Raw genomic sequence first — 8887 nt, 5'->3', positions numbered from 1 at the left:
GTTGTTTTTCCTGACTCCCATATGTCGCTCTCCTTTCATGTGAGGATTATTGTTTTAATCAGATCATCTATTCTATGCTTAGTACAAAAAAACCTCCAAAACAACAAAACCACCTATTGTGTTACTCGGGGTTATCTGAACCCAAAGCTGTGGTAACTAGTCTCTGTTTTTCAGGCCGTGTCAGGAAATAAATCAGTCCACACAGCATCCGGTTTGATAAATGATTGGTATACACAAGTTTGCTTCCACCCCAAAATCCTTGTTTTTGAGTACAAAGCACACATCTAATATAGCAATTGGTCTAGAGCACCCCAAAGAAATTTAGTTACCCAAAGTCTGAGGTGGTGTCGAATGACAGCAAGGGGGTTCCAGTGGCCAGCCCTCCACCTAACTGCTGGGGAGTTTTTACGTCAGTGACCTCTGCTTGTTGAAAATCCAAACCTCTCCAAAGCACACTTTCTAACTAAACTCCTTATAGGTTTACTCTGGACAAAGCACATAACTCATAATAGTCCCTAATAGGCTAACAATTTCCCTGGCAACAGCCAATAATAATTCATTATTCTACTTATCAGCAAAGCAGCTTCAATAAAAACTTATACAGACAACCAGAATCAATGTCAGTTTTCCACACTTCCCTCCTTTCTCATTAATCTGTCCTTTCACTTTATCTATCCCACTCACTAAAACTGCATCTTGCAGATGTTTTGGTTTTGTCTGTCTGAGCCAGGGCCATATTTCTGATTCTGTGGTTTTCTCACTTCCAGTTTATGTCTGAGTTATGTCAAATCCAGTTCTCTCATAACAATTGATGCTAAAGAGCTAGTCTTGGACCCTGCATGCAACCCAAGCAAGTGGCTGTTGTACAGAGGAGTTCTGTAGTAGCCAGAGGGCCATGAATGGGAAGGATCCTTCCCCAGGCTATGAAACAGCAACCACCACTCTAGTTGGTACTAAACCCTCAGGGTTGACCCACTGGCTGCTGCAATCCACTCTGTGTGCATATCCACTGATCAAAATCTTCCAGTCATGGATCCTCTGGAACTGGGCTGGCCCCAACACTATCCAAAAATCCCTCAGCAAGCTGGGCAGAGGGAATACATGCAGAGCACAGCTTCATAGTGGACAGGGGTTGCAACCCCCCTCCCTTAGGCTTAACACATTTTGCTCCCTCTAAAGCAATGAAACTAGCTGCATTCAGGGAGAGAGGGCCATGGTTCGCCCCAGAAGGAATCACACATCTACATAAAGAGGAAATAAACAGACCCACCTCTGTTAGTGGATCACATGGTAAGCCTCACAGGTACTCATTTCAAACCATGTTTTCCATAGCTGTGGCAGTGCAAGGGCTGCGTAAGTGCTCCCAACCTGCTTTAAGATTGGGAGGGAGGGAGCTTTCCCTCTATCATCTGCATAGGCCCTTTTCACAAAGATGGTTTACTTTGATTAATAGCCTGGGGCAAGGATTTGGCCCTGGATGAGTTTTAAAAACTCATCATGGGATTATGAGGAGTGCTCAGCTCTGGCCAAACTCTTTCTATTGAAGTCAACGGGAGTCACCCTTCTTTATTACTTCTTACAGACCAGTCAGAGAGATACAACATTCTCCAGATCAAGGACTTGTATTTTCTGTTTCTCTAATCTTTTTCATGGCACTTTTAATTTTTCCATCAACTTAATTAAGTGCTTTTGTTGGAGCTGAGCATATTTCCATGATACTTTATAGTCAAAGGCTGGGTGAAGCTTGGCACAAAAGCTGTTAGCATTAATGAATATCTTGTACATGCAGGAATACTGTGTGTGTGTGTGTGTGTGTGTGTATATAAAAATTTTAAAAAGCATTTATAAGGAACATACAGAAGAAGACACATTGGTGCATAATGTTTGCTGATGATAGTCTGCAGCAAGGAGAAAAGTCTAGAAGAGGATCTTGATAAATAGAGAGATATGTTGTACAGATACGTGTTCAAAATAAGTAGAGGAAAAATAGAGTACATGGTACATAATTTAAATAATGTGAACACTGCAGAATTATGCTTGAAACTAGATGGCCAGACAATAGCAAAAAAACCCACAATTTCAAAGATGTGGGTTCCAGAGTCTGGGAAAATGCAGGATGAAATTAGAGCTAAGATAATAAATGCCTTGCTCAAATGAAGAGAGCTAAGTGGTGTAGTATGTGACAGGAAGATACCAATAAGATTAAAGGAAATTTCAGTATCCAGAAAGATAATGGAGAAAATAATTAAACAATCAATTTGCAAACACCTAGAAGATAAGGTGATAAGTAACAGTCAGCATGGATTTGTCAGGAACAAATCATGTCAAACCAACCTGATAGCTTCATCTGTGATTTAGATAATGACAGAGAGAGTACACTTATAAAGTGTGCACACAATACCAAGCTGGAAGGGATTGCAAGTGCTTTGGAGAATAGGATTAAAATTAAAAATGTTCTGGGCAAACTGGAGAAATGGTCTGAAGTAAATAGGATGAAATTCAATAAAGAGAAATGCAAAATACTACACTTAGGAAGGAACAATCAGTTGCACACCTACAAAATTAGAAAACTCCCTAGGAAAGAGTACTGCAGAAGGGGATCGGGGGGGTCAGCAGTTTCACACTGTTGCAAAAAAAAAAAAAAAAAAAAAAAACATTTTGGGATGTATTAGCAGGACTGTTGTAAGCAAGACACGAGAAGTAATGCTTCCAATATACTCTGCGCTGATTAGGCCTCAACTGGAGTATTGTATTCAGTTCCGGGCACCACATATCAGGGAAGATGTGGACAAATTGGAGAAAGTACAGAGAGAGCAACAAAAATTATTGAAGGTCTAGAAAACATGACCTATGAGAAGACTGAAAAAATTGGGTTTGTTTAGTATGGAGAGTGCTGAGAAAATATAAATATGTGTCTGTGCCTGAAGAATTCAGTTCAACTGAAAATATGTCATAGCTCCGGCACTGTCCCACGCAAGGTAAAATACTAAATGCACCTCTCATTCAGACCTTCTGGCAATGGCAGTTGTTGGATTCTCATGTTAGTTAGGATCTGATTCGCATTTACACAAAGGTGTTCTACTCTGTTCTAGAAGTATGGAGCAGCTTTAAGATGGCCCTAAGTTGCATGTATACTTGCATTAAGGCCCCTTTACACTGCCAGAGCATTGTAAAAAGGCTTTAATATAAAATAACATATACACATCCTTTATCTCTTGTTTCTTTAAGGAAACTGAGCAGGCTGCTGCAGTCACAGAGTGTGTGCTCCCCATTCTTTTGATCCTTTGTTTGGATCCTCTCAGCTTATGTAAAGTGTGCCGAGATATCATGGTAATGGATACCTTATGAATAATTATCATCTTCTTTGTGTTAATCCCATCAAATAGAGGTCTGCTCTATGAGTCCTCCCTCTTCAAAGTGCTCTGTTCAGTTCCATATTCTCTATTCCACCACATGATAACATGTCTTCCTTTATGACATCCCACCACTTTTTCTTGGGTTAGCCCCTCTTTGTCCTTCAATCTTGATCTGCTGGGTCTTTTACTCATTGTTGTCAGGACTACATTTTACATTATCAACCATCTGAGCCTGGACTTCCTCATTTTTAGGTTTATGGGCATTAGTTTGTGCATGTCACACACACACACACACACACACACACACACACACACACACACACACACACACACACACACACACACACACACACACACACACACACACACACACACACACACACACACCCCGCCTTAGTACTTTCTCCACTTATCCATCTCAACATTCACACTTTTGTGGAACAGATCATTTGTTCATGTTTCTTCTTTGTTACACAACACTCAGCACCATACATTAAAACTGTATGGGTCACTATTTTGTAGACTTTTCATAGAATTAGAATCATAGAAGTGTAGGATTGGAAGGGACCTCAAGAGGTTTTCTAGTCCAGTCCCCTGCACTCAAGGCAGGATTAAGCATTACCTAAACCATCCCTGACAGGTGTTTCTTTAACCTGCTCTTGCAAATTCCCAGTGATGGAGATTCCACAACCTCTCTACCCAATTTATTCCTGTGCTTAACCACCCTGACAGGAAGTTTTTTCTAATGTCTACTCTAAACTGCCCTTTCTGCAATTTAAACCAATTGCTTCTTGTCCAATCCTCAGAGGTTAACAAGGACAATTTTCCCCTCTTTTCCTTGTAACAATCTTTTATGCACTTGAAAACTGTTACGTCCCCTCTCAGTCTTCTCTGTATTTGAGATGTAAAACAAAGAATAAAAAATTCAGGCTTTGGCAAGTCAAGGAAAAAGAAACTAGTGCCCCATTGTTTTAATTTACTAAAAAATGGCCTCTCGTTGGGCCTCTCTTTAATGCTCCTTCTCATGGCTAAGTGTTTCATAACAGTGACCTTGGCCCAGTTTCCATTTTGGTATTAGTTCCAAAATGTGACCTAGAGATGTCAAGCTCTATTTACAATTCCAGCCCTCCAGCTGGGACATTTGAGTCTTTCCCATTTTGGGGGGAGTAAGCATGCTCTCCCCAAGGTCCTGAGGGCCTTGCGATGGGCCACTAACTGCTAGTTCTGAGACCCAATATCCTTCTCTCCTTTCTTCATCAAGGAAGGAACAAAAAAAGTTAACACAAGAACAGAAATAAAGTCCAACAGTCTACATTGGAGCTGCCAGCCCAAATCTGGTGCTTGGCAGTGCTTGCCCCCTTCCCTCGAGAGTGAGTGGTAGAGGGACACAGGCCCACTCTCTCCTCTAGGTACCATCCCAAGGCCTGGGTCAGACAGTCAAGGACCATTTGTTTAAGTCCCTTGCTGCCTCTCTGGGCTGCTTCCCACCTACAGCTTTTGTAGGCATCCTCTGTATGGCACCTTGCCTGGATTCTTCTGCCTGGAAGTTGATCTCACTGGGTGGCTGTTGTGATGCTGTATGGAATATGGGTGACCATTTATAATATTATTGATACCAATATTACAAAATTGCAATGAATCTTACAAGATATGCCATATAAGGTCTCAGGAGAAAAGTTATGATTTGTCAAATATGACAATCTTGTTTATATGTATTTATCATCTTTGTATCATGAGTTATAAATATATGTGATATATCTGTAGCTCAAACTTATGCTGTGTTTCGAGGTGACACCCCTAGACAGAGTGACATCAGTGCTATCTAGCCTGCATGCTGGCCCATCAAGGGCAATCAGCTGTACAATAAACCCAGTGAGAGAAGGCAGGGGCTATCTATAGGAGTCAGTAGGACATGTAGCAACATGCCTGTGGACAGGGAACTCCAAATGCTTTTCCATGCCCATGTGCTGCGAGTTTATGTTTGGGACATAGGATGTACAAGCCTCAATTTACACATAACCTGTAAACAGTCAAACAGCAAGAGGGAAAAGGAGACAAAGAAAATCTGCATATCAGCACACAGGTGAAAGAAAACAGCATGAAGCATCTTTCCTACCAGACTCCTTCTGCTCAACTGAATAGAACTTTATGAGGGGGACTAAACTATAAAAATGAGAGCCAAACATCCCAAGTTGTCTCTCCCTGTCCATCTTCCTCTTTGCACCTAAGATGACAAAAGAAACAGTCATTGGACTTTTGGAGAGGGGTCCTGACCTGAAGATTATGATCTAATGATGTTGAAGAATGAGGTACCTTTACCTTGAATCAAGTATAGTTTGTTAAGTTAAGCACTAGGAAGTGTTTTCTCTTTATTTTTCTTGTAAGCATTTCTGAGTTTTGTGCCTCATTATTTCTATGTACTTAAAAATCCCACCTTCTTTTGTTAATAAACTTGTTTTATTGTTTAAACCAATCCAGTATGTTTTAAATTAAATTGTCTGAGTAACTCCATTTAAGGTGGCAATTTGTTATGTATTATTCCCCTAAAGGGACAATGGACCTAATCTCTTTGGACTGTCCAGGAGAGGGCTGGGCAGTACAGAATATGGGTTTGGGGGGTTTTTTCGTTTGGGTTTTTTTTTTTGGTTTTTTTTTTTTTTTTTTGGGGGGGGGGGGGGGAGGGGGGACGACAAATCCAGGACGGGGAGTGTGTTGGGGTCACCCTGAAGAAGTAACCAAGGGTGCTACAAGCAAGAGTGTAACCCAAGTGTGGCTGGTAAGCTGCAGTTACACACAAGCAGTCAGAGATGTGACTTGCATGCGGGCAAGCAAGCGAGAGGCCCAGGTGGGAACTCCTGCAGCAGGACATTGTAAGGCACACAAGGTTGCAGGGATACAGCCCCTCAGTCATCTGGATTGCACCCCAGAATGGCACAGTGGCTTTCCCCCATCTGATGCTGTGCAGCTTTTCTCTATTGTGTCTCCTGCTCTGTCTGGGTTTCAGCTTTTTATTCCAGCTGTTAACCAGCAATTCAGCACCTTCTGGGGGAGTGATTGCTCTCTTCCCTGTCCCAGCAGTTTATCTTAAAGATCAGCTCACGCCTTCTCCAAGCAGCTTTACTGCTTCCCCAGTTCCCCCTCAGCCCACACCCCAGAGGGCCACTCCTGCCTCCTTTATAAAATGGATGAGATAGAGAGTCACCTGCTTCAGCCTCAGCAGAACTCACTTAACCCTTTCCCACTAGGATCAGCATCGGCTAATTGGGTGGGATGTTTCCAGAAAGCATTGCCAGCCTATTAGAGCTCTGAACATTTTCATTTAGAGTCAGATTGTAGACTGGCCCTCCGTGACTGCACAGAAGCATAATAGGAAAGCAATACACACTCACACAGCACCATGTAACCTCTCTGCCTGTCCACTCCAGGTGTGCTGGGGAATGCCAGATATGCATATCCTCTGCCCCCTCTCCACGCAGAGGGTAAGAGAGAGATCAAAAAGGGAAGGGTCCGGATTGAGCCTTGGCTCCACATCCCATATTGAACTGTCTAGTGTAGCTGAGCTGGTATGAAGAAGCAGTCAACTGCTACCAGTTAGGAGTCAGGGCTATTAGCAGATTATTTCCCCCAGAAGCAAGAGTGAAGCAGCAAAGAAACCGTGATTGCCTGAGTAACACTTCCTTTCCAATCTGCTTCTGGGATGGTGCAGCTATCTGCTCCCCTGTCACAGGGGCTCACTCACCACTAAGGGTGCCTCCTCCTGGCTGCTCTGAGAATTAGCTCCTTCCAGGTCTGAGGCCCTCTTCTGTTGCCAAAATCTCTCCTGACAATTGGGATGAGGCACTCTTCCCATTCACTGCCCAACCAGTGCCACTTCAGCAGCAGGTAGGGGAACGCAGGCCCTCTAGTCCAGGTTCCAGCTCAGGGGCCCAGTAACCAGCGGCCAAGGTTTGCACTAACCTATTCCTTTTTGCTTTTTCCCTGAGTCATTCCTACCTGTTCAGCTCTCCCCCACCACACACTCTAGGGTCACCAGACCAAACTTCCCCCCTCCCAGGTCATAAGTGTAGGACTACCCTCTATAGCCCCAAACTCACCTCCGTTCACCCAGGGAGTGACTGCAGACTACTTCCCTGCACCCCTCACCCCTTTCAACTCCTGGCTCTATACAGGCCACTCCTGTTTCTGTCCAGCTGAGCCTCATCTAATCACTCCCAGATCTGCAGCTCTTCCTCCAGATGTAGCCTGGGGAGATAATTGGCCTACCTAGCCATCTTAACCCTTTCAAGTCTTGTGTGAAGTGTCCCTATCACAGTCCCCTTACACAAAGCTAGGTTCACAAGCACAGTATAGCTATTACAGGCATTTTAATTGCATTACAAAATAAAAACTTGTGCTATACTACATATTTCCTGCCATCCTTGCTCAGGTAAAATTCCCATTGACATCAGTGGGAGTTTGCCTGAGAAAGACTGCAAGGTTTGACCAATAAATATTATCCCAAAATAACACATTTCACCATGGAAACAATTGTTCATGGTAACTCAGCTCCTTTCGAGATATTGGCAGAAATTGCACAGGATCCTTCAGTGAGTGAAAAACTCATGTGCGTCATTGTTGCATATAGAGTTGAAGGGCTCAATTATGCTCTCATTCACTGTGGTGCAACTCCCCTTGGTTGTAACTGAAAGCAGGGTTCAGTCCTTAATGGTAAGCTGAGCTGAAAAAGAGTGGATTCTCAGGAAAATATTGTAAGAACAACATACCCAGTGGATACTGTTATGCTTTCTATAAAGACTCCCTCAAACCTCTCTCCATTGTTTTTCTCACCAAGCCTTCAGGCATATCTTTCAGATTTCTCAGGACAGGTATGTGCACATTTGCTGTCTCGAGTCCAAAGTTTTGCTGTTAAAAATTGAAATAGTTTGTGAAATAAAAAGATAGAAATAATTCATTCTAGCTTTATATACTAAAAACTGCTGCTCTCACTAGCAAGGGTGACCTCATGTATAGCACTTTGCCACTCTTGAAGTATTTTGCTGTGTGTAACCATCCCAAATTCGTCCAAATAAACATGGTCATGCCAGAGATCATCTTCTCTTCTAGGTGACGAGGTGCCCTCATCTCACTAAGGACTATTTGTGAGCTAGCTTCTTTTGATGTTTAAAAGTGATACCTCCTACCACATCTATCTAGTAGCCATTGCCTGGAAATGATCCTTCAGTGCTTCTGGTGCTCTCCAAGTCCTACTGAGCACATCCACCAAGACAGAGAAGACAACTGGCTAAAAGACTCGCTGACATGTGGGATGCTGTAAGATATTTGCCCGACCACTGCTACCATCTCCATCTCCAAAAATAGCCTAAAATACTAGACTCTTGTCCTGGTGCACTACATCACTTGAGACTTCACATTTTCAAGGTGGGAAGCAGACACAAGCTGTGGTGCACAAAGCCCTTTCCTCCATCCAGCAGGGAAGGTCAGACTCAGAAGTGCCCATTTTCCATCAAAAAAGGCTGGAGCACTCAGGCAGC

At 43.1% G+C, this 8887-nt stretch overlaps 1 long non-coding RNA gene across 1 annotated transcript; it reads right to left on the bottom strand.

Annotated features, from left to right (window-relative positions):
* Positions 1-4765: 4765 nt before the first annotated feature.
* On the bottom strand, positions 4766-8887 carry LOC137146755 (uncharacterized). Its single transcript, XR_010918034.1, has 3 exons — positions 8120-8887; positions 5473-5580; positions 4766-4931 (listed from the first exon to the last, which is right to left on the bottom strand). It is a non-coding gene; the product is annotated as an uncharacterized lncRNA (long non-coding RNA).

This window comes from Emydura macquarii, unplaced genomic scaffold (assembly GCF_026122565.2).
Source record: "Emydura macquarii macquarii isolate MOO-44397 ecotype Brisbane River unplaced genomic scaffold, CSIRO-AGI_Emac_v2 contig_480, whole genome shotgun sequence".
NCBI lineage: Eukaryota > Metazoa > Chordata > Testudines > Chelidae > Emydura > Emydura macquarii.
Note: the sequence above shows the minus strand (reverse complement) of the source record. Positions and strands in the feature narration are given on the sequence as shown.